Source organism: Scyliorhinus canicula, chromosome 15 (assembly GCF_902713615.1).
Source record: "Scyliorhinus canicula chromosome 15, sScyCan1.1, whole genome shotgun sequence".
NCBI classification, from domain to species: domain Eukaryota; kingdom Metazoa; phylum Chordata; class Chondrichthyes; order Carcharhiniformes; family Scyliorhinidae; genus Scyliorhinus; species Scyliorhinus canicula.
In genome coordinates this window covers 127,718,075-127,743,142 of record NC_052160.1, presented here as the reverse complement: position 1 = coordinate 127,743,142, position 25,068 = coordinate 127,718,075, and the positions used below count along the sequence as shown (strand labels likewise).

The 25,068-nt window shown below is 47.6% G+C and overlaps 1 long non-coding RNA gene across 1 annotated transcript; it reads left to right on the top strand.

Moving 5' to 3' along the window:
- Window positions 1-7,175: 7,175 nt before the first annotated feature.
- On the top strand, window positions 7,176-8,048 carry LOC119978648. Its single transcript, XR_005463517.1, has 2 exons — window positions 7,176-7,620; window positions 7,941-8,048. It is a non-coding gene; the product is annotated as an uncharacterized LOC119978648 (long non-coding RNA).
- The last annotated feature ends 17,020 nt before the right edge of the window (window positions 8,049-25,068 follow it).

Here is a 25,068-nt window from a genome sequence, read left to right as displayed (position 1 = left end):
CACCTCCTCCTCTGGGTCACTGTCAGGCTCTATGTTATTGTTGAAGACCCCCGTTCCAACTCGCATTAACAGGGATAGACCATTCAGCCCTTCGAGCTTGTTGTACTTTTCAGCTGAAACCATATAAGGAGATGTAACAACAGACGACCCAATCTTGGTCAAAGAGGAAGGTTTGAAAGAGCATCTTAAAGAAGGAGAAGGTGTTTGAGAGAAGGAAAGAGGTTTAGGGAGGAAATTCTATTGATTAGGGTCCGGGCAGATGAAAGCATGGCTGCCAGTCGTGGAGCAAAGGAAATTAAGAATACCCAAGGTGCCAGATTAGGAGATGATCAAGTATGCGGGGGTTCCATAGGTAACAGCGCCGAAATGGAAAGATAATCAATTGCGACGGATTCTCTGGCTATGTATTGAGAGCTAGGAATGGAACAATCCCACTCAGCTGGTCAAAGTGGAGAAGCATTGGAGGAGGATGTCAAACCATGTCAATTAATTACAGGAGTCCTATCCATTTTTGCATCATCTCAACCCTCATACGAGCTATCTAATTATGTTCCACCCTCTCCAAATGATCTCTCAATGTCTCTTTGCCCCCATACCACTGTAATGACAGCTTTACACCAGGTTTATGATGCCTGAGTTGCTCTGTTTCTTATTATCTCATCGTAGAAATGCAGTAGGTACGAGTTGATATGAAGCCAAGGTTGGGAAAAGGTCTCCCAGGCCATCAAATGCCACCGAGTGGCCAGGAAAGTGCAGGATTGCCCCGTGGCCCTCCTCCTGGAATGTAGGCACCTTGGTGCCTGGTTTGCACCTTGGCACTGCCACACTGGGTGCAAACCAGGCACTGGTACCTGGGTGGCACTGCCAAGCAGGCAGGAGCACTCCCAGGGTGCCAGGGTCGCAGTGCAAGGGTGCCTGGGTGACAGGGTGTTACTGCCAAGGGTCAGGGCCCGAGGAGCCATGCCCATGAAAGGAGGGTGGAGAGGGAGATATGAAGGGTGCAGGGGTGCAGGGCAGGTAAGAAGGGGCCTCTGGGAGGTTAGAGGGTGATGGGAGGGGGTCCTGGAAGGGGGTGTGGGGGGGCCTGAAGAGGAGGTGCCCCCAGGGACCCCATAGCAGGGTGTCCTCCCTTGGGGGTGTGGGATAGTGTCCATGTGTGTGGGGGGTGACTTTGCCCATGGGTGGGGGGGGGGGGGGAACCCACACGCTCTCTTAGAGATCAGGGCACCCTTTCAAAATGACAACCCGATCTCTGAGTTCAGCTCCCCACTGATGAAAAAAAATTCTACAGGCGGAATTTACCAACCACCCCACCGCGTGTTTTTTGGCGGGGCAGGTGGCCCGCCAGCGAATCTACCGGTCCCGACGTTGTCAACGGGATTTCCCATTGACAGCATCCCTTGCCACCGGGTAATCCGTGCGCTGATGTGGGACCGGAATTTCCCACCAATGTGAACAGCTGGTAAATCCCGCCTGAAGTGTGGGCTAAACGGCTGAGGAACTCCCCATGGCCCAAACAAGTGACTGAGTGTCGTTAGATAGCGGAGGGGAACTCGCCTGCAGAGTCGGCGGGAAAATGCCAGCAAAATCCGCCACAAATGACACTTCGAAACCTTCCCGTTAAATCATGCTCCTTAACTCTCCCTAAACCCCTTCAGCCCCACAACCCTCCACCGTCAGCCATGGCTAAACTTCCTGGGCTCAAAGCTCTGACACCCCTCTCTAAGTATCTCCACTTCTGTCTTTCTCCTCCATGAGGAAGATTCTTCATACCCATCTCTTTGACTGAGCTCCTCTTCACCTGCCCTGCTGTCACCTTATGTAGCTCAGTAACAAATGTTGCTTGGTAGCAATTCCTGTTAAATGCCTTGGGACTTTAAAGGTATATGAGTGAAAATTATGGTTGCTTCCTCCCCAGAAGTGTTACTGACCGGTCCTAGAGGCTACAACCGAGAAACAAAGGAAGGGAGATTCTTATTGATTAATTAACAAATTAACAAGATGTTATCCCTTTTCTGCTGGTTTAATATTGTTCAGTCACCCAATGCACGCAGAGTCTTTTTATCATGCGAGTGCTGTGATGGGAGTTATTGAGGAGATCCAGAAATAAAGATGCATCTGTCATAGATGAAAGAGCACTAGTTCTTAACATTAATCCCACTGATCCTTGTTATATCTCAGCCAAACCACAGATACATGTTTATTCTCAGGATTTTGAGCGTATTAAATGCCAGTCTTTGCACATGGTTTTCACTGTATACTCTCAGCATTTCAGAGTCTCGGGCAAGCTTGGCATTTACTTCCCATGCCTGGTTGCCCTTAAGAAGGAGGTGGAGGGCTCTTCATGGAAAATTCCTTGTAAACCTAGTAGTTCGGTTCAAAGTTTTCTTTTACCAAAATGAAAATGAAAATGAAAATCGCTTATTGTCACGAGTAGGCTTCAATGAAGTTACTGTGAAAAGCCCCTAGTCGCCACATTCTGGCGCCTGTCTGGGGAGGCTGGTACGGGAATCGAACCGTGCTGCTGGCCTGCTTGGTCTGCTTTAAAAGCCAGCGATTTAGCTGAGTGAGCTAAACCAGCCCCGTAACAACAAACAGTAACCCCCAAAACAACAGTAACTTGGGCACAGGAAGCTCCCACAAACAAAAATATGATCATGACCTTAGAATCTGTGATGTTGATTGAGAGATAACTATTACCCAGGGCCCAGAATTCCCTCCTTAATTTTTTCCACCTTTCTACCTTTTGCCACTCCTTTAATGTGCACCGTAAAAACCTTTAATCAAGGTTTTTGTCACCTGTACTAATACCTCTTTATGTATCAAATTTAATTTCATTACATTCTGGGAAGCAGCTTGGGATGTTTTATGATCTTAAAAGGTGATATATCAATGCAAATTGCCCCTAGCCAAGCTGTTCCAGTACAGCTAATATCTACCTGGCAATGGGGACAATTGCCTAGGTATATCTTGTTCACAAAACTAGGATAAATCCAAACCAGGCAATTATGAGTCCATCGGTCTACTCTTGATCATCAATGGAGTGATGGAAGGGGCCATCAACAGTGCTATCAAGTGGCACTTTATAGCAATAATTCATTGAAACTCAGTTTGGGTTCCACCAGGATCATTCAGCTCCTGAGTTCATTACAGCGTTGGTTCAAACATGAATGAAAGAGCTGAACTCCAGCGGTGAGGTGAGAGTGACTGCCCTTGACATCAAGGCAGCATTTGATAGAGTATGGCATCACGGAGCCCTAGCAAAACTAGAGTCAATGGGAATTGAGGGAAAACTATCCACTGGTTGGAGTCATAGCTAACACAAAGGAAGTTGGTTGTGGTGGTTGGAGGTCAATCATCTTAGTTCTAGGGCATCATTGCAGGAGTTCCTCAGGCCCAACCATCTTCAGCTGCTTCATCAATGACCTTCCTTGCATCATAAGGTCAGAAGTGGGGATGTTCACTGATGACTGCACAATGTTCACCACCACTCCTCAGATAGTGAGGCTGTCCATGTCCAAATGCAGCAAGAGCTGGACAATATTCAGGCTTGTGCTGACAAGCGACAAGTAACATTTGCGCCACACAAGTGCCAAGCAATGACCATCTCCAACATGGGAAAATCTAACCATTGCCTTTGACATTCAATGGTCTTACCATCGCTGAATTACCTCAATATCAACATCCTAGGGGGGTTAGCATTGCCCAGGAACTGAACAGGACTAATCATATACTGTGGCTACAGGACCAGGTCAGAGGCTAGGAATCCTGCAGAGAATAACTTACCTCCAGACTACCCAAAGACTGTCCACCATCTACAAAGCACAAGTCAGGAGTGTGATGGAAGACTCTCCATTTACCTGGATGAGTGCAGCTCCAACAATACTCAAGAAGCTCAACACCATCCAAGCAAAGTAGCTTGTTTGATTGGCATCCCATCCACAAACATTGATTATCTCCACTCCTGATACACAATAACATCTACAAGATGCACTGCATAAACGTAGCAAGATTCCTTGGACAGTACCTTCCAAACCAATGACTATTACCGTTTAAAATGACAAGGACAACAGATACATGGGAACACCGCCAGCTAGACGTTCCTCTCCATATCAGTTACCATCCTGACTTGGAAATACATTGCCGTTCCTTCACTGTCGCTGCATCCAAATCCTGGAACCCCCTCCCTAACAGCACTGTGGATGTACCTACACCACATGGACTGCAGCGATTCAAGAAAGCAGCTCACCACCACCTTCTCAAGGAAAATTAGTATTGGGCAATAAATGCTGGTCTAGCCAGCGATGCCCACATCCCAAAAATGAAATTTAACAGAAATGTTGCACTATTTCCCAATTTGAAATCTGACAGCCAATTTGGCAGCAAATGCAATAATGATTGGGCAATCTGATTTAATGTTGGTGAAGGGATATAAGTTGGCCAGGAGGACTCTGCTGTAGATCTATTGGGGCTAGATTCTCCACCCCGCCGCGCCACTTTTCGGCCTCGACCCACTGCCGGGGTTCTCCGTTACGCCAGCCGGTCAATGGGGTTTCCCATTGTGGGGCACACCATCGGGAAACCCCCGGGCGCCGGCAAAATGGAGAATCCCGCCGGCGGAGAATCCCGCCCGTAATGTCCCCTGCAGAGGTTTGACAGGACCTTGGATTAACAATAGAAACTCCAACATTGTGGCACTCCCTCAGTACCGCTCTGAAATATCAGTCACAATTTGACCCCTTAAGTCTCTGGAGTTGGAATTGAATCCACAACTTTCTGAAGCGAGAATGCTGTCACAACTTCGCTAATGTATCAGCCGAGGGCAACTGCAGAAGATGAAAGAATAAATTGAGGAACAGAGTCGCAATACCAATATTTGTCGGTTCATTTCTAAGTCTTAAAGAGGGAAGGGAATAAAGATCAGATTGACTCCAACATAATGGATTTCTTTTTCCAAATAGTGAGATCCACATTTTGTTAATAGACCAGAGAAAGATGATGGGTTGAAGTTACTGCCTTCTCTCGAAAAGGTACCATTACAAGGCCCCTTTATGAGGATGGCTTTATGACATGAATTATATTTTGTGCCTAATTGTACCTGCAGAAGGAAATGTATCATAAAATATAGCAACAATTTTGGAATTTCCTTTTCTTTATTCTTTCACAGGGTGTGGGCGTCGCTGGCTGGGTCTGCATTTGCTGCCCATCCCTAATTGACCTTGAGCTGAGTGGCTTGATAGAGTTAACCACATTGCTGTGGATATGGAGTCACACGTGAGCCAGAACGGGGGGAAGGTGGTGGATTGCCTTCCTTAAAAGGAATATTAGTGAAGCAGATGGGCTTTTACAAAAATCAGTGACAGTATCATGGTCACCATTGCTGAGAGTATCTTTCAATTCCAGATGTATTCATTGAAATTAAATTCCACCAGCTGCCATGGTGGGATTTGAACCCTTGCCCCCAGAGTATTAGCCTGGGTCACTGGATTATTAGTCCAGTGACATTAGCACTAAATCACCAGCTCCTCAGCAACTGAGGGTTGGCTGTTATGGGCTGTGCTTGCTGCTGCAGACACCACTGACAATCTGTCATGTGACTCGAAGCTTCCGGTTATTTACCATTGTAATTGTCCACTTCTGCCCCTCCCAACTCTCTCTGCCATTGGCCTACAATGAAGCTCAAGGTCAACTCAAGGAACGGCACCTTAGCTTTCAATTAGACACCTCAGGCAGCTTTTCAGACTCCAAATCCACTTCAATAACCTCAGATCATAAACAATGGTCCCATTTCTTTGGACAGCAGATTCTGATGATTCAGCTGTTGCCATTTACACCTCCCCTTGGCCCATCTTTTTTTTCTTTGCTTCTCCCATTACCTCTCTCTTCTGCCTTTCACCATTACCCCTTTTGTCGTTTAATCCCTCCGACCTTGCACAGACATTCTGCAGGATTCTCCATTTGCAGGATCCTCCACACCGCTGACAGCGCACCCACGCCTGCATTTTCCCGATGGCGTGAGGTGGCCCACACTAGGGAACCCCATTGGCCAACTGCGGGAACGGGGAATCCCGTTGCCGGGGGGGGGGGGGGGCTGTGAGAATCCCAATACGTAAGAATCCCATGCTTAACTTCTGTCCTTTCCTCCGCTTCATTACCCACCATCCTGCATTATCTTTCCCTTTTTTAATTCATTCAAGGGATTTAGGCTTCATTGGCTAGGCCAGCATTTATTAGCCATCTCTAGTCGCCCTTGAGAAAGAGTCTCTGTACTTGTTTAAAACCTGTTCCAACTCTAACTTTTCTAGTTCTAATGTAAGGTCATCACCCTCAAACATTAACTCTGTTTCTCTCCATGGATGCTGCCAGGCCTGCTGAGTATTTCCTCCATTTTCGGTTCAGGATTCCGGCACTCACAGGGTGGAAACTCTGTTCCCCGACGTCAATTCCGTAATCACCGATTGGGCGGAGAATCCCTTTTGACGACGAAATCGGGGGTGCTGCCTGATCGACGAATGTATTGTATGCTCCACTCCCTCGGAAAAGGCATCATCGCAACACGCGCCACACGCTATTGGGACGGCCTCAGCGTGTCACCTGAATGCCCTCCCCGATGCTCCGCCCCCGATGGGCCAAGTTAACGACTGCGCGGTTGAGGTGTTGTCTCAGCAGCCGGGAAGCCGGCATGGGGGCTGCGGACTGTGTCCAGCGCCATCACAGTCGGGCGGGAGCCGTGCTGCCGGCGAGGGGGGCTTCACGAGGGCTAAGGGTCTGGTGGGGGATGGCCAGTGGGGACTTATCTGCGCACGGCCGACGCCGTGTTTTACGGTGCGACCACTGCAGATCGTCATCGTGCGCATGCGTGGCCATGGACCCGGATTCCTCCAGCCATTTATATCGTGGAAGTCGGAGGCCAGCCCCTCACTGGTCGCAGGATCGATGAGGTGGAGGCGCCAATTTTTTTCTCGTAAAACACCACAGAAACGGAGAATCCAGCCCACAGTGTTTTGCTTTGATGTAAGACACACAATTGTTTCATCTATAATTCTTTCTCTGTTCCTGGCTCAGCCATCTCTCTAGGTAACATAATAGCACATCAGCTACAGTGCCTTGGGGTTAGTGAGAGTCAACAACAAATCTGATATTCTCTACTGAGGAACAGAAGGGAGGTAGGATGCGTAAGTGTCTCAACGTGACTGACAGCGCAGGCTATAGGTGTGAAATTTATTGCAACATATGTGGGCCATTCATGGTAGCATAGAAGCAGGAGGCAGCGATCCAGCTCCTTTGTAACCCTCTAATCAGCTAGGACTGGCAGATGTGAGGGAGGGTGGCGGCACTCTGTTCCCAATGACACCCCACTCGCTGTTAACCTGATATTCAGAGACCTCTAGTCTCCTGCTCACCAGGGCTAATACTGTAATGTTTAAAAACACCTACCTTGCCGTACAGATTTGTTCAATAGTTGTTCCCGTGTCCTCCAATGCAGCAATTATTGAGCTTGATAATGCGTTAAATCATCCCGTGGCTCTTTGAGACTTGTGAGCTTGTCGTTTAGCAGAGTATAACAGAAGCATATTGATGATTCCTGAATTAAATCAATTCCTCATGCACACTGCTGTGGTAAGTTGTTTGACAATGGTGAATAATGTTCTCTCGTATTTCAGAAACCTGTCAGTGCATTCATTCATGTGGAAATGATTTTAATAATAACTGTAACAAAATAATATTGTTCGTGATAAACCCTGTTTGTTTAATCTGGAATGCACGGTTCAGATTCAATAGTAACTTTCACCCTATGGCAAATCTTCCTTTTCTGTTCATTCCTCCCCTCCCCCACTTCCTCTTCATCTGTACTTGCTTTAAACCTGTCACATCTCTAATATTTTCCAGTTTCTTTGAAAGGTCATCAACTGAAATATGAACCGTTTTTCTCTTCGCAGATGCTGCCTGACCTGATGAATATTTCCAGCATTTTCTTTCTTTTGTGCAGATTTCCAGAACCCGCAGTATTTTATTTCTGCAGCTATTAAAATGAAGACTTACTGCAACATCTCCTAGTCACACTCATTCTTTTCCAGCCGCACCTAGGATTCTTCAGCTCTCTGTATATTCTCAGTGTTGACTCAGTGGAAAGCTCACTTGCTTCTGGTTACAGCTGCAAACTCTGCCCCAGAAAAATACAACTTAACATGAGACTCTAGTGCAGAACTGAGGGGGTGCTGCACTGTCAGAGGTGCCAACTTTGATTGAGACATAAAACTGAGGCCCTGTCTGCTCTCTCAGTTGGGCGTAAAAGATCCCATGGCTCTTTTCTGAGGGCAGGAGAATTCTCCCCCGTCCTGGCCAATGTTTACCCTTCAGACAATATCAGTAAAACCGATAATTTGGTCATTTTCTCATTGCTGACTGTGGGACTTAAGTATGTGCCAACGAGCTGCCCCAGTAACTAACTTTAAGGGTACTTGATTGGCTGTAAAACTCTTTAGAACATCCTGAGGTTGTGATAGGTACTATGTACTATGGTCTACATTTATTTCATCCTCCCCCTGTGTGCGTGGGTTTCCTCCGGGTGCTCCGGTTTCCTCCCACAGTCCAAAGATGTGCAGGTTAGGTGGATTGGCCATGATAAATTGCCCTTAGTGACCAAAATTGCCCTTAGTGTTGGGTGGGGTTACTGTGTTATGGGATAGGGTGGAGGTGTTGACCTTGGGTAGGGTGCTCTTTCCAAGAGCCAGTGCAGACTCGATGGGCCGAATGGCCTCCTTCTGCACTGTAAATTCTATATTTCCCTCCTTCTCTCTTTTCCTAATTGCCGTTATTCAATCATAATTTCTGTCACTCACCTTCTCTGCTATCCCTTTAACACTGGTGGTTTTGCGTGTTTGTGTAACGATCTGGCTCAAATCGGGTCAATGTGGGACTGAGCCCCCGGATCTCCAGATCATTATCCTGGGTCTCTGGATTATCAGTCCAGCAACAATACTACTATACCACCACCTCCACTGTAAGATCGGGACTTGATCAATCATCTGCTAAACTCAAAGATGTACTAAAATCATGTGATACGCATTTTAATCCAGAAGCAACAAAATACTCAAAAGAGCTACACATAGCAAGTGAGCCCAACGACCAGGAGAAATTGTAGACTCCTTCATCAATTATTTGTACAGGTTGGCAGAAGGTTAAGATTACAGAGATATTAAATCTGAAGTCACCAGGGGCCAAATAATGGCGTGGGCAGCGGATGATGCACTTTCTACACCTCAAGCAAGCCAAGGAGGATGTAATCCTGGAAAAGACAATCCATATAGTGTAGCCACCTGGGTTGGCCACTTCCCGACTTTAAAATGGAGATCCGCTAAGAATGCAGGGAGAAATGGCCAAACGCAGGAAAACAAGCAGGTGCAAAATCTCCTGTATATTAGAACTTGCAGAAACCCAGACAGCACTGAAACTAACAACCATCTACATATTGATGAGCAATCCCCGGGAACAATTGGAAACATTTAAGATAATCGAGGCCAAGCCAGACTCCTCGGCGCCAGCGGAAGCCAAGACAAAACAAAGGAAGGCCAACGGACTTATAGGAACCACCCAGCGATCAGGGAACAGCTCCAGTATTGGAGAAATCAAATCAATTGATTGGAACATGGTCCAATCAATTGGAACCAGGTACGGGGTCTGCCCAAAAAGGCGCGAAGCCCCTGGGGACTATAAAATAGAGTCCCCAAGTTCAGTTCGATCTTCTTGGCACTTGGCTCTCAGGGAGGAGAGACCAGCTTCTTGGCAGGGTCTCTCAGCAACATGAAACAACCCTTGACCGTGACCTGCCAAGCAGCTGCACCAACCAAGTAAGTGTCCAGTCAACGCACACTACGAGATAGGCGCTCCTAAACATTAGTCCATACCAGCTGGAAGCCTGCAGACTCAGGATCGAATGAAAGGCCATTTGTTCCCCTAACCTGGTGGGCCAGTTTCCAAAGCTAAGTATTGGCCTTTTAGTGTTAGAGATAGTCTAGTGAGTAGTATTTTATGCATGAGTAGCGATTGACTGTGTACATAATAAATGTGTTTTGATTTGAAACTTACTAACTGGTGTATTGAGTTATTGATCAGCACTTGAACTTGAACCTCGTGGTGGTATCAGAAAGATACCTGGCGACTCTAGAGCAAGGTGATTAAACAGAGAAATTAAGCGTAAAGCACACTTAGCACAACGAGCAACAATAGTTAGGCAGTCCGAACTCCATGAGCAGCACAGACCCATGTTAACGGGAGTTGCAGAAGACAATCTAGTTCAGCTAGTTGAGCAACAAAAACACGGGGACACTCCAGACCAGGGAAAGCAATACCCAAACCATCCAGCAGAGCAGCCATGGCAACACTGTGGAGCAAAACACCCCCACATGTTCTGCAATTTCAACCCAATGCTTTCAGCACCACAGAAAAGGACACGGGGGTGTGGGGGGGGGGGGGGGGGGGGGGGGGGGGGGGGGTTTGCGACTGCAAACCCAGAATCCACACAGCCCTGTTAACAATGAACAGATTTTAGATTCGACACAGGAGACAGTGTAACAGTCCAGTTGGGCCAAGTACCATGGCTAAAATACCTCTGGCTTTGAACAACAGGTATATCACTCCATGAACCCAGAGGAACCTGACGTTCGGCCACAGGCATGATTCTGGAATCACTGAGCCATTGTGGCAAACAAATCTTTGAGCTGATGTATGTCATACATAACCAACCCTTCTCTCGCTGGAGCAGAGATGCCTGTGTAGCCCTGGATCCCCCCAAAGTGACAGAAGATTTGAAAACAGCCACTGCCATGAACCAAACAGAATTGCAAGATTCTAAGTGCTCAAACAGAAACGTGCGTCCATACTGGGACTTCAACTCTGAACTGTCTTCTCCCTTTGCAGAGCAGGTTTGTCCAATCTTGTTACAGCTCTTCAAAACCTCTCAATGGTCAGACCAGCCAGCCACAATGCCTCCATTGGGGATGTATAAGAGAGTTATCAGCATTCTGATGAGCATCAATCTCCAGCTCTGACAGTCATGTATCAGGTCAACACTGCAACCATCCGGAATGTGCTGTCACTCCCAGCCAGCAAGTCAAAGCCACAAAAGTTGCTGGAACGACCCACACAAGGATGGAAGGAACAAAAGAAGCCACAAGGAGACAAGCACAATGTCCATCTACTCTGCAAGAAAAAGGTTAGAGCAGCAGCAACCACCAGCCAACACCATAGCCGAACTGAACAAGTGCGGTTCAACACCAAGGAATGGAAGAATAGGATGGAAATGTACCCAGATACCAGAACAACCTCCAAACCTACAGGAAGAACCAGCAGCCACAGAGCCTATCATTCCTCTGACAGTAGTGCAAGTGAAATATGGAAGGGTTAGAAGGCCTTCAGACCACCTGAACCTTTGAATTCAAGCACTTGTCGGTTGGTGGGTGGAGTGATAATGTAGCAGTGACAATGCAAATGTATGATAGTAATAATGATATAAGCGATAACATTTTAAAAAATAAATTTAGAGTACCCAATTCATTTCTTTTAGTTAAGGGGCAATTTGGCGTGGCCAATCCACCTACCCTGCACATCTTTGGGTTGTGGGGGTAAATCCCATGCAACACGGGAAGAATGTGCAAACTCCACGTGGACAGCGACCCAGAGCTGGGATCGAACCTCGGACTTCAGCGCCATTAGGCAGGAGTGCTAACCACGGTGCCACCGTGCTGTCGATATAAGCAATAACATAACTACAATCACTTAAAGTGTATTGGATAAAGACTTGGAGGGGGGTGTATATAAGGGTCTGGAATATATAGGGTTAATGTGGGACTGAGAACAGTACTACCCAGACAGTGATGTAAACGATCACATGACCTGCACCCAAGGTCAATCTAGTGTTGGACAGAGCAGTGTGTACTAGCAAGCATGGAGAAAGCCCTGAGCTTGCACCCTTTACTGCATATTTGTAAATAGTTCTGAGACAATAAAGGCTTACAGTTAGCCGACATAGGACTACAAAGACTTCTTCAGACCTTCCAAACTGCATCCAACACCCCACAACATCACATTCTATGAATTCTGGCTCTTGTTTTAACTTGAGCTGATAAATACTTTGATAATACGGCTAAATCGCTGGCTTTTAAAGCAGACCAAGCAGGCCAGCAGCACAGTTCGATTCCCGTACCAGCCTCCCCGGACAGGCGCCGGAATGTGGCGACTAGGGGCTTTTCACAGTAACTTCATTGAAGCCTACTCATGACAATAAGCGATTTTCATTTCATTTCACTTCATTTTCATTTCATTTCATTGTTTTGGTTTATAATCCCACTGAATCAGTGAGGTTTAACCATCTTTGTAGAAATTAAGGGCAATGAGGTGAAAGTGACTGTCTTGATATCAAGGCAGCATTTGACCGAGTGTGTCATCATTGAGAATCAATGGGAATCGGGGGAAATCTCTCCACCAGTTCCAGTCATAAATAGCACAAAGGAAGATGGTTCATCTCGGTCCCCGGACATCACTGCAGGAGTTTGTCACCTGCATGTGAAATATTAATCTTCAATTTAATCAGCTGGTCAAATATTTATTGAACATTTTTAAAAGCAAGCAAAGACCTTGGCTTAAGATGGCTGTTATTACAAGTTGATCAGTCTTGGGAAGTTTTCAATGTGGATTACAATTAGGACATGCCAAGGCAAACCACGCATCATTAGTATTTATGTAATGCTATGATTCAAGCAGAGACAGAAAGCTGACTGGGACAATGGCTATATCAGAGGTGTTGATATGATTTCCCTCTTCACCACAGGGTAGAGTGGTCCATTCAAAAGTGATAATAATAATCTTTACTGTCACAAGTAGGTTTACATTAACACTGCAATGAAGTTACTGTGAAAAGCCCCTAGTCACCACACTCCGGCGCCTGTTCAGGTACACGCAGGGAGAGTTCAGAATGTTCAGATTACCTAACCACATCTTTCAGGACTTGTGGGAGGAAACCGGAGCACCCGGAGGAAACCCACGCAGACACGGGGAGAACATGCAGACTCCGCACAGACAGTGGCCCAAGCTGGGAATCGAACCAGGGACCCTGGGACTGTGAAGCCACAGTGCTAACCACTATGATGGATGAAACATTAAAGGAATTAATAAATCAATTGTCAAAGCCATAAGACAACAGGTGCTCTATCCATCTGTGGAATACCCAACTCACAATGGGGTGTTATGATCCCAGCTGATGTTTATATTGGCTAAGTCAGATCCCAGAGTGGAACCTGGATTCTTTCAGCCCAAGGCCGGGCCAGAGAATCCCCGTGACTGGCGCAAATCGCACCACGCCGCCCCGACGCCGGGAGGCGACTCTCTGCAGAGCAGAGAATCGCTGCCATTGGTGCTGGCGTGGTTGGCGCGGCGCCAGTTGGGGGCCGCTCAACTGCCCCCCCCCCCCCCCCCCCCCCATCCCCGCCCCGGCGATTCTCCGCCCGGGATGGGCCGAGCAGCCGTCGTCGTTCACACTTTCTCCCAGCCGGCGGAACTCGGCGTGGAAGGGTCGGGGGGTGGCCTATGGAGGGAGGGGGGGAAGAGGGGGGTCTGACCCCGGGGGGGGGCTCTGATGTGGCCTGGCCCGCGATCTGGGCCCACCGATCGGCGGGCCGGCCTCTCTAGCTGGGGGCCTCCTTTCTTCCGCGCCGGCCCCTTTAGCCCTGCGCCATGTTGCGTTGGGGCCGGCGCGTTGAAGAGAGACACTACGCATGCGTGGACCCCATGGCGCTCAGTTCACGCCAGGATCAGCAGCTGGAGCAGTGTGGTCCGCTCCAGTGCCGTGCTGGCCCCTGTAGGAGCCAGAATTGCTGATCCTGAGGCCGCGCTGATGCCGTTGAGAAACGTGACGGCGTTTCAGACGGCGTCAACACTTAGCCTCAGGATCACAGAATCCCACCCCAGGTTTGGTTAAACCTCACCTTATTTTATTTAGAAACCTTGGAGGTCAGTCACTGAACATATTCACAAGCCAGTACACTATTAACACAAAAAATAAAACATTTATTAAACAAAAAATTGAACTATATTACACAAGACAAAAGTGCTGAAAAGATTTCAAACCAAAAAACAGAAAATGATTCAAACTCACATTATTCCTTTTATCCCAGAAACCCTTACAGACTCAAAATCCCAGTAAAGATTTACCACTGTATCAACACCAATGTTTCTTGCTTGGGATGGCTCAGTTTCAAACAGTTTTCTTCCAACTGACTTATATGCATTTTTCGATACTTTATTTCAGCTGGTATCTCTCCCTGAGACACCCAAAAGCCACAACTTAAACTCATTATTACTTTAACTTCAAAGCAAGCCCGAGTTCCCGGAACTCATTTCCTCAGCAGACTTTCAGAATGTATTACTTGAGAGTTTTAGGTCTTCAACCTGAACTCTCTTGTATACATACACAAACTGACAGCTCTTCAATGTTTCCCTGTCTCTCTGTGTGTTTCTGAGCCCCTGCCGCTAGGTAACAGCTTTTATCTACTTTATTTTTTTTAACTTCACTAAACTACTAACCCCTTGTAACCCATTTCTTCACTTCAAGAATTGTAAAACCTTATTAAAAATGCACGCGCATGAATAGGGCGCAAACTTGCCCACACCCAGCTCACAAAAACCTCTAAATAAATCTAAAACCAGGTTTCACCTTTCTTAATACCAAAATAATTCTGAAATATATTTCACCACAACACCCGGTTGCTTTTTAGGGCAGACCGGTAGAAGACATCTGAAAATGGAACAGCGGGGCAGCACAGTGGCGCAGTGGTTAGCACTGTTACCTCACGGCGTCAAGGTCCCAGGTTCGATCCCGGCTCTGAGTCACTGTCCGTGTGGAGATTGCATATTCTCCCCGTGTTTGCCCGGGTTTCACCCCCCACAACCCAAAGATGTGCCGGCTAGGTGGAATGGCCACGCTAAATTGCCCTTGAATTGGAAAAATTAATTGGGTACTCTAAATTTTAAAAAAAGAAAATGAAACAGCAATACCATCTCTCTCTCCCAACTCTCAAGTTTGGAGCCCTATCTCTGTTACACTTTGGAATACATCACAGAGATAGTGAAATTTAATTGAAGGTAACTCTGCCTGCGTATATCATACCAGAAGAAACAGGCTGAGAAGTTTGAAGGACACCTTAAAATATCCTAAGCTGCATTTACAGGGGAAAAACCAAGACCACCATTTGAGAAAGTGTGTTGCAAAGATTGGAATATGTGTTTATCTTTTCAAATACTTTTATATCTTTACCTGGATGGGTTTTCTTAGCATAAAGTCAACTTACCCAGTATGTTTGAACTCAAAACACCTGTCAGACAGTCAGACTGAGTGCTTTGCAATCAGCTCATAAATGAGTTACGTATAGACACTGAATTAATACCTTTGTCCTTACAAATTGCAACAAGAAAACCAGTTACGATCAATCAAGGAGTTGGAAAGAAATGGCAAGACCTGACAAGTCATAATAGAAGGTCGGAGGTGGAGATGCTCACTGATGATTGCTTAGTTTTTAGTATCATTTGCAACTTCTCAGATACTGAAACAGTCCATGTACACATGGGCAACATTACGGCTTGGGCTGGTAAGTTACAAGTAACAATCATAGCACCCAAGTGCCAGGCAATGCCCACCCCACAACAAGAGAGAATCTAACCACCTCCCATTGAGAATCAACAGTACTATCACCACTGAATCGTCCAAGTTCCTCTCCAAGTCACATACTATCTTGACTTGGGATGATATCGCCGCGTCTTCACTGTCGCTGGGTCAAAATCCTGAAACTCCCTCCCTAACAGCATTGTTGGTGTACCTACACCACATGGACTGCAGCAATTCAAGAAGCAGTTCACCATCACCTTGTTTCAAGGATAATAGGGATGAATGCAGCGCCTCCATCCTTTAAATTATTATTTTTTTAAACTTGTGAGTAGTTTTTACCAGTTTCTCAATCCTTCAGGGACTTGAAAGTCCTTGTTCACGATTCTCTTAAGGTTAATGTGCAGGTTCAGTCGGCAGTTAGGAAGACAAATGCAATGTTAGCATTCAAGTTGAGAGGGCGAGAATACAAGCCCAGGGATGTACTTCTGAGGCAATATAAAGCTCTGTTTAGACCCCATTTGGAGTATGAAATGAAAATCGCTTATTGTTACAAGTAGGCTTCAAATGAAGTTACTGTGAAAAACCCCTAGTCGCCACATTCCGCCACCTGTTCGGGGAGGCTGGTACGGGAATTGAACCAGCACTGCTGGCCTTGTTCTGCTTGACAAGCCAGCTGTTTAGCAGTTTTGGGACCTGTATCTAAGGAAGGATGTGCTGGCCTTGGAAAGGGTCCAGAGGAGGTTCACAAGAATGATCCCTGGAATGAAGAGCTTGTCGTATGAGGAACGGTTGAGGACTCTAGGTCTGTACTTGTTGGGAGTTTAGTAAGATGAGGGGGGATCTTATTGAACAAAGAACAAAAGGACAAAGAAAAGTACAGCACAGGAACAGGCCCTTCGGCCCTCCAAGCATGTGCCGACCATGCTGCCCGTCTAAACTAAAATCTTCTACACTTCCGGGGTCCGTATCCCTCTCTTCCCATCCTATTCATGTATTTGTCAAGATGCCCCTTAAACGTCACTATTGTCCCCTGAAACTTACAGGATACTGCGAAGCCTGGATAGAGTGGACGTGGAGAGAATGTCTCCACTTGTAGGAAAAACTAGAAGCAGAGGACACAATCTCAGACTAAAGGGACGATCCTTTAAAACAGAGATGAGGAGGAATTTCTTCAGCCAAAGGGTGGTGATTCTGTGGAACTCTTTGCCACAGAAGGCTGTGGAGGCCAAATCACTAAGTAACAATAATAATAATACAATAATCGCTTATTGTCACAAGTAGGCTTCAATGAAGTTACTGTGAAAAGCCCCTAGTCGCCACATTCCGGCGCCTGTTCGGGGAGACTGGTACTGGAATTGAACCCGCGCTGCTGCCTCGTTCTGCATTACAAGCCAGCTGTTTAGCCCACTGTGCTAAACCAGCCCCTATGTCCCTAAAGTCCCTAGCCCAGCCCCTAAAGTGTCTTTAAAACAGGGATAGATAGATTTTTGATCAATAAGGGGATTGGGGTTATAGGGAAAAGGCAGGAGAATGGGGATGAGAAAAATATCAGCCATGATTGAATGGCGGAGCAGACTCGATGGGCCGATTGGCCTAATTCTGCTCCTATGTCTTATGGTCTTAGGGTATTTGGGCTTATTTGCTGCACAATCTTGGTTGCTATGATTTTGTTTTATGAAATTCTTATACATGAAAGAATATTGTTGCGACATATCCACAATACCTAGTGATTTAATAGCATTTGTCATTTTCCTGAGAATTCGAGGGTATGCCAGAAAAATTCTTCCTCATAAGTCATGGTAAATCATTCACTTCAGTGAAAATCTGAAATCCCAGAAGGGACAAGCTAAAATGGGGAAGTTAGGAATAAGAATAAAAAGTTAGAGGGAACTTTTGCACCCCAAAAGATTTCAACAGAATTTAAATAATACTTCCTAATTTACACTGCTATACAAAATCACTGAGTGATGAGGATTTGGCAGGTGGCACATTGAGGAAGGAAAGTCTAAGAAAAGGGATTGGAGAGGGCTGGCAGTGAGTTAAGGTTTAGGGTGCAATCCAATGGTCACACTATGCCGGAAAAGCAGCTCACCAGGGCGCAGCATGGCCCCCGGGATCTACCCGGCTCGCAAGGCCTCATGAGATTCAACTCAATATCACAAGAATTTGAAATGTGAATCCATCCACAATGAGCAGGATCGCTTTTTGGCAAATATGCATATTAGAGTGAGACAGCAAGCCTCATTCTAATGTGCAGATTTCTGGGGTACCAAATGCTTTGGGATTCAATCCCTTTGCCCCAGAGACCTTGGGCGAGCATCGTTTGGTACTGGTCCCCACAAATGAGGACCAAATGGAACGGCACTCGTGGGGGTCTCCAAGGGGAATGGAGGCCCCCAGTTACATGCCTTTTGAGAAGGGTGGTGCCCTGACACTGCTGGTGCCATCTGGGTACATTGGCGCTGCCAGCCTGGCTTCTTGGCAGTGCCACCTGGGTGCCAGCCTAGTACTGCCAAGGTGCCCAGGTGAAACTGTCAGCAGTCATGGGCACTGCCAGGGTGCCAGGTTGGCACTGTCAAGCTGGCATTTGTTGATCAGGCTGGGATGACCTGTGTGGGTGATGGGGGTGGGGGGTGTCCCATAATGCATTCAGGTTGGGGGGAGGTCACGGATCATTTTGGAGGCATTGGAGATCGGGACGCCATTTAAAAATGGCGTCCCATTCTCTTGCAACAATGGGGACTTCTGGTGAGCAGAGCTCCCCACTGTAAAGAGCGAGTCTATATGCAGCCTCGGCCACGCATTCCCCGTTCAAGCCCCCTTATTCAATGCTAGTTACGTTGAATAGTTATTTGATTCTTGGCACTGCGAGTGCTGGGAAACATGCGGCTAAGTGTGCTTGCTAGGGGGACTTTGTTCTCTTTTGGGAAAATCACGCCCTTATACTCGAGCAATGGACAATTGGGCATCGGGTCAGTGGGCCATCTGGAATGGGGGGGGGGGGGGATGTGGAGAAGGTGATCTAGAAAGCCCACCTGGTCCTTATTGGTGACTTAGTATCAGTCGCAACTCGGAGGATAGAACTGGGGTGAATTAAATTTAAATTTTGACCAAATAAGAGGTTGGAGAATTGTGGAGACGCAGTAGTTTATGCTTTCATTATTACTTTGTTTCTGTTGGTGGAAATTAGTGAAGAATGATTGCCAGGTACAATGGATTACGGGCAGCACGGTAGCATTGTGGATAGCACAATCGCTTCACAGCTCCAGGGTCCCAGGTTCGATTCCGGCTTGGGTCACTGTCTGTGCGGAGTCTGCACATCCTCCCCGTGTGTGCGTGGGTTTCCTCCGGGTGCTCCGGTTTCCTCCCACAGTCCAAAGATGTGCAGGTTAGGTGGATTGGCCATGATAAATTGCCCTTAGAGTCCAAAATTGCCCTTAGTGTTGGGTGGGGTTACTGGGTTATGGGGATAGGGTGGAGTTGTTGACTTTGAGTAGGGTGCTCTTTCCAAGAGCCGGTGCAGACTCGATGGGCTGAATGGCCTCCTTCTGCACTGTAAATTCTATTATCTATTATCACAATGTTGTCAATGGTTTTAATAAATCCTCTAAATAAAGTCTGTGAACCAAAACGTTGTGGGTTCAAGCACCAGTCCCAGAGGCTGGAGTACAAAAATCTAAGCTGACACTCTGAGTGCAACACTGAAGGAGTGCTGCACTCTCAGAGGTACCATTTTTTTGAATGAGTCTTAACCAAGGCCCTGTCCGCTCCCTCAGGTGAGCATAGAAGTTCCCATGCACTATTTTGAAGAAGAGCAGGAAGTACTCACCAATGTTTTGGCCAATATTCATCCTGCAATCAAAACAACTTGAATTGGTGATGATCACATTACTGCTTGTGGTACCTTGCAGTGTGGAAATGGGCTGCCTCATATCCTTCATTACAACAATGGCTTCACTTCAAAAAGTGCTTGATTGGCCGTAACGTGCTTTGGGGTGTATTAAAAGGTGCTAAATGTGCCTATTTTTAGTACTGCGTGTGTGAGCGCTGCACTTAAAGGTTTGACAGGTTGCACTGAGTAAGAATATTGGCCACTATCCAGCAGCAGGCTTTGTGCAGGAGCTCAGACACACGAGCTGCTAATTTGTTCCTTCAGCTGCAAGTAAGGATGCCAACTCTGGGTTGAAACCCTGGAGGTTTCATCACATGACCTTCTGCCTGCAGCCCCCTCACTCCCATTGGTTGCTCAATCTGTCAATACCCGTGACTTTCCACCTACCCACAGCTCAGAGGGTGAAAATCTTCTTCATCGCCCACTCTTGGCTGTGAAATGCTGCTTGACAATGTTCCTCGAAACACCTTGGGATGTTTTCTGGTGTTAAAAGGTGCGATATAACGGCAAGTTGGGACTGCCACTGTCAGTCAAGCAGCCTTTTTTCCATCTCCAATAATATTCGAATGAATGAACAGAGGTGTTCAAATAAATTGAAAAGAAAACACAATTTGCATTTGTTTCATTGCTCCAATGATTTTCCTTCTGTAGCAGCAGCCACTTGGCGATTAACCTTCAATTCCAGGAGACTCCGGGACAGACCTGGCAGGTTAGCAAGCCAAGCTGAGAAAAGGGACCTTGCCGAGTGTGCCTTTAAATGCCCCGAGGAACAGATGGCAACAGTATCCATGATACGGAAATAGAATCTGGCAGCAGTCTCATTAACCTGGAACCTTTCCTTTAAACGATTAATTACCTGCTCCCTGTGCGTTTCCACGCATCTCTGGGATTCGCAACTCAAATCAAGTAAAGTTTTTTTTTTGTATCTTTTGACACGTCATTGACTTTTTAAAACATTGTCAAACTTGCTGAATAGTGTTGGCAATGCTCCCGGGATGACTGGGGCTCCCCCGGAATCGGCATCAATCTCCCGGTGGCTAAAGAAAGCATTTGGAGAGGGTGGAATGCTCCTGCTTCATTGTTCGTAGTCTCCAGCCTGCACCATATTCCCAACCGTGTCCTCGTGAAGGGGAAAGCGGGGGTGGGAACAAGCTCATCCTTCTGTGTTTGGTCTTCGCCATCTTTAATTCAGATAGCTGATGCTGCAAGTCCACATGTGCAGGGCCTGTGCCCGCAGGGTCCTGCATCAACCAGCGCAGCCGGTCTGAAAGGAGTTGCTGAGGGCATTTCAGGATTTCTGCTGAGGCCAGATGGAGACTCAATGTCCCTGTTTGCATCCCCAAATATCACTGTTGCCCACGCCCAATTTCATTCAGTGAGCGGTACGTTTTAATGTGATTGCATGGTTGCTCATGCTCTGCATTAACATGGATCAACGGCTGCACAATACCCTCCAGGCTACAGCACAGCCAAACACAGAATCTGTTTAATGGGGCATTGCTGCCGGCTTGGTGTAAATCTGGACCATTGCAAACTAGTGAATGTAGTGGAGTGCCCGTTTGGTGGGTATTGGTGGATGTAGCTCTTATTGTCTCCTCCTTGATTTCCCCCCAACAGGAGAATTGGTTTCCTCTGCTTGTGCCACGTTGCCGGGTTTCCATTACATCACTTCCACTGACAACCCCCTAAATATGTGCAGCCAGAGTTGGCAACAATTCAGGAAGAAAACTCAGGGCTGAAATCCTCAGCAGAGAATCAGAGATCATTTTATAACTCCCTACATGCTGGATACGGATCAGATCAGTCCTCAGTTCCATTCTACTTTATACTGAGTTAGCTGAGTGAAAAATTCCTTTTGAGGTTGAGTCCCCAGAGTCAGTTATTAACTTAGAGCTGACTCCAAATTAAAAGACTACACTGCTGTACCTGACCTGTGACAGCACATTAAAAAAACGTCAAAAGCCCATGAGACTGTCAGCATTCTGGAGTAGCATCTCCCGGGAATATCCAGTGCTGAGTAAAACAAGCATTTTGTTGCTATTGCGACAATCTACATGTGCAAAGTTAGAATTTTCCGTTCTCATAGACATAAAGACGGCACAAAGGAACTGGCTGAGGTCTGCACCTGAAATGCACATTCCCCTTTCCTCCTTTGAATCTGATTCAAATGATATTATGAGGACCAAACAGGCTACCCTTTCGCATTAAAGGTAAGCAAATGTGGCGTGTGTCACGAAGGTCAGCTGGTGTGGGTTACGAAGGTCGACAAGCGTAGGTCCTGAAGGTCGACCAGCGTGGGGTCGACAAGGTCGACCCGCTTGGGCGGCAAAGGTCGGCTGGTTCGTAAAGGTGGGTCACGAGAAAAAAAGTTTGTGAAACACTGGCCGAAAAAGTGTAAAACTCAGCCAGGGGTCCATCACCTGATTGCAACCTGGTGACCAGCTTGTCACCTGGTTAGATAGATTGGCCATGCTAAATTGCCACTAAGTGTCCAAAGGTTAGGTGGGATTATGGGATTGTAGGGATAGGGCAGGGGATTGGGCCAGGATGTGATGCTCTTTTGGAGGGTCGGTGCAGGTTTAATGGGTCGAATGGCCTCTCTGCACTGTTGGGTTTCTATGATTCCTGCTGGAGACCAGGTCAGAATAGGACTAGTAACAAACACAGACTGGGTGACCACTTTGTGGTCAGTTCGCAAGTGTGACCCTGAGTTTCTGGTCACCTGTCATTTTAATTCTCCACCTTGCTCTCACTCTGACATTTCTGTCCTTGGCCTGCTGCAGGGTTCCAATGAGGTTGAAAGCATGCTTGAGGAACAGCTGCTCATCTTTCAACGAAATACTTTATAGCCTTCTGGACTCAACATTGAGTTCAACAATTTGAGCTCACAACCTCTGCCTCCAATTTATTTTGTGCTTCTTCATCGGTTGATTTCCTTTTCTCTTATTTCTCTCTTATCTCATTCACTTTGTGTTCAGCTGACAGCTATACTGCCATCCACACCTCCTCTGCACATATGAAGTAAGAACAGAAAATTCTTGAAATACTCAACAGGTCAGATGGCATCTGTGGAGAGAAACAGAGATATTGGCCAGGATTTACCAGCCAATCCGTGGCGGGTGAAGGAGGGTCGCAATTGGCCGGCAGCTCCTGGGGCGTGGCCAGCAAGCAATGCAAATGGTCATTGCATTCGGTGGGATTGGAAGATCCTATGGTGAGCCATCTCTGCCACCGGAAAACCCACCTGTAGGGGCCAGAAAATGCTGGCCAATGTCTTGGATGTCGGGTCATCATCGACCTGAAATATTGGGTAGAATTTTCCCAAAATTGCACAGAGTTCCGGACCAGGTGCGAAAGTCAGTGAGAAACTCAGTGACTTCGCAAATGCCAGATTAAAGAGCACACTGTGCAGTTTCAGAGCGCTGGCAAGGATCACATAGTCAGCTGGATGGGGGGACCTAAACTCACCCGGATTCCGAGAGTGGGGTGACCTGATCTCAAAGTTAGAATAAAGACCCCCCTCCTGCCCACTCACACACCTCTTTCCTCCCCCCCCCCCCCGCCTCAGAGATTGGGACCCCCTGATAGGCAAGGAGGACACCCCCCAACCCCCACACGCAGAAGGGCAAGCACGCACCTCCCCATCTCCCCCTTTCATGGTCTCAGTGCCCACCCTGCTTCACAGTCTCCAGCTGCCCGCACCACAAAGAAAGCTCAACGCCCACCCTCCATCAACCTTTGGGCCCCCACCACACATAAGGGGAACCCCCTCAATGAAGCTCACCTAAAGGCACATTCCTGGCACTGACAACCTAGCATTGCCACTGCCAACCTGCCACCGCCAAGGGTGCTGTGGGCAGTGCCAGGGTGTAAGGGGCAGTGCCAGGGTGTAAGGGACAGTGCCAGTGTGACAGGCAGCAGTGCCCTGGCATGTCCATCACTTACCAGGGTCAGACTCACCTCCGCAGCCCCGGTGTCATCACTGCGATTGATTTCCTTTTTCAACAGCCAGGAGTGATTCACCTCCGTATGAGGGCACCCCAATAGGGGGAAGATTGAACGTGGCCAAATGTTATAGCGTAAAGCCGTTAAATAAAGCTGAAATGTATTTAAAATCAGGCAAAACGGGTTCATGTCCTTTCTGGGACGCAGAGGGTGCGGGAGGATCGCATTCTGAAATTTCGCTAGCACAAATCCCATTATGGCCCTCTCATTGGTTTTCGTGGTCATAGCAGGATGTGTGCCTGTGGCAAATGGACCCACTAAATTCCATCCTAAACTCTGGGCGGGATTCTCTGATCCTGAGGCTAAGTGTTGACACCTTTGGAAATGCCATCGCGTTTCTCGACGGCGTCAACATGGCCTCAGGATCAGCAATTCTGGCCCCTACAGGGGGCCAGCAAGGCACTGCACGGCTCCAGCTGCTGATCCCGGCATCAACTGGGTGCCGCGGGGTCCGCTCATACGCAGTGGCGCCGGCACCAACGTGCACATGCGCAGTGGCTCCCTCCTCCGCGCCGGCCCCGATGCAACATGGCACAGGGCTAAAGGGGCCGGCGCGGAAGAAAGAAGGCCCCCAGTCCGAGAGGCCGGCCCGCCGATTGGTGGGCCCGATCGGGGGTCAGGCCACAGCGGAGGCCACCCCGCCGGGGTCTGACCCCCCTCTCGCCTCCACAGGCCATCCCAGGACCCTTCCGCCAAGGTTCCGCTGGCTGAGAGCAGGTGTGAATGGCGACGGCGGGACTCGAGATTTTTGCTACGGCCGCTCCACCCATCTAGGCCGGGAATCGGTGGGGTAGCCGCCCCGACCGGTGCCTCGCCGACCACACCAGCGCGAATGGTGCCGATTCTCCGCTCTGCGGGGAATCGATTCCCAGCGTCGGGGCAGTGTGGCGCGATTTGCGCCGGTTGCGGTGATTCTCCGGCCTGGCCCCAGGCTGAGAGAATCCCGCCCCTTGTTCCTCCACAGATGCCATCTGGCCAATTGAGTATTTCCAGAATTTTCTGCTTTTCTGATTTCCAGCCCCTGTTGTGCTTTGCTTTTCTACTCCTCTGGACTTATGTTTTGGTCCTATTAACATCACATTTGAACTTACGCCATCCAACCTTTAGTCATTTAATCTCTTCTGCCCACCGGCCTATCACAGACCTTCCCTTTTATTTTTCTTCCCACCCTTTTCCCCTTTCACTTGCTCAAAGTTTATTCCGTTTCTACCTTCTCGCTGATGAAAGATCACAACCTGAATCATTAACCCTGTTTCTCTGCCCACAGAAGCCACCAGGACCGATGAAGTCTGCTGCACCTGAACGTTCCAGGCTGACACACGAAGGACGAGGTACTGCAGGACTGTCACTCCTGACAAAATTGTATCTCAAGAGGATTGCAACTCATCCAGCCTCACTTCTGGACAGAAAATATCAAAGATAGAATTGCAAATATTATATAACTTTAGGCCGGAACATAAACGATACAAAAAAACGCTATGCTTAATGGTAGCGTGCACACAGGCTGTGGGAG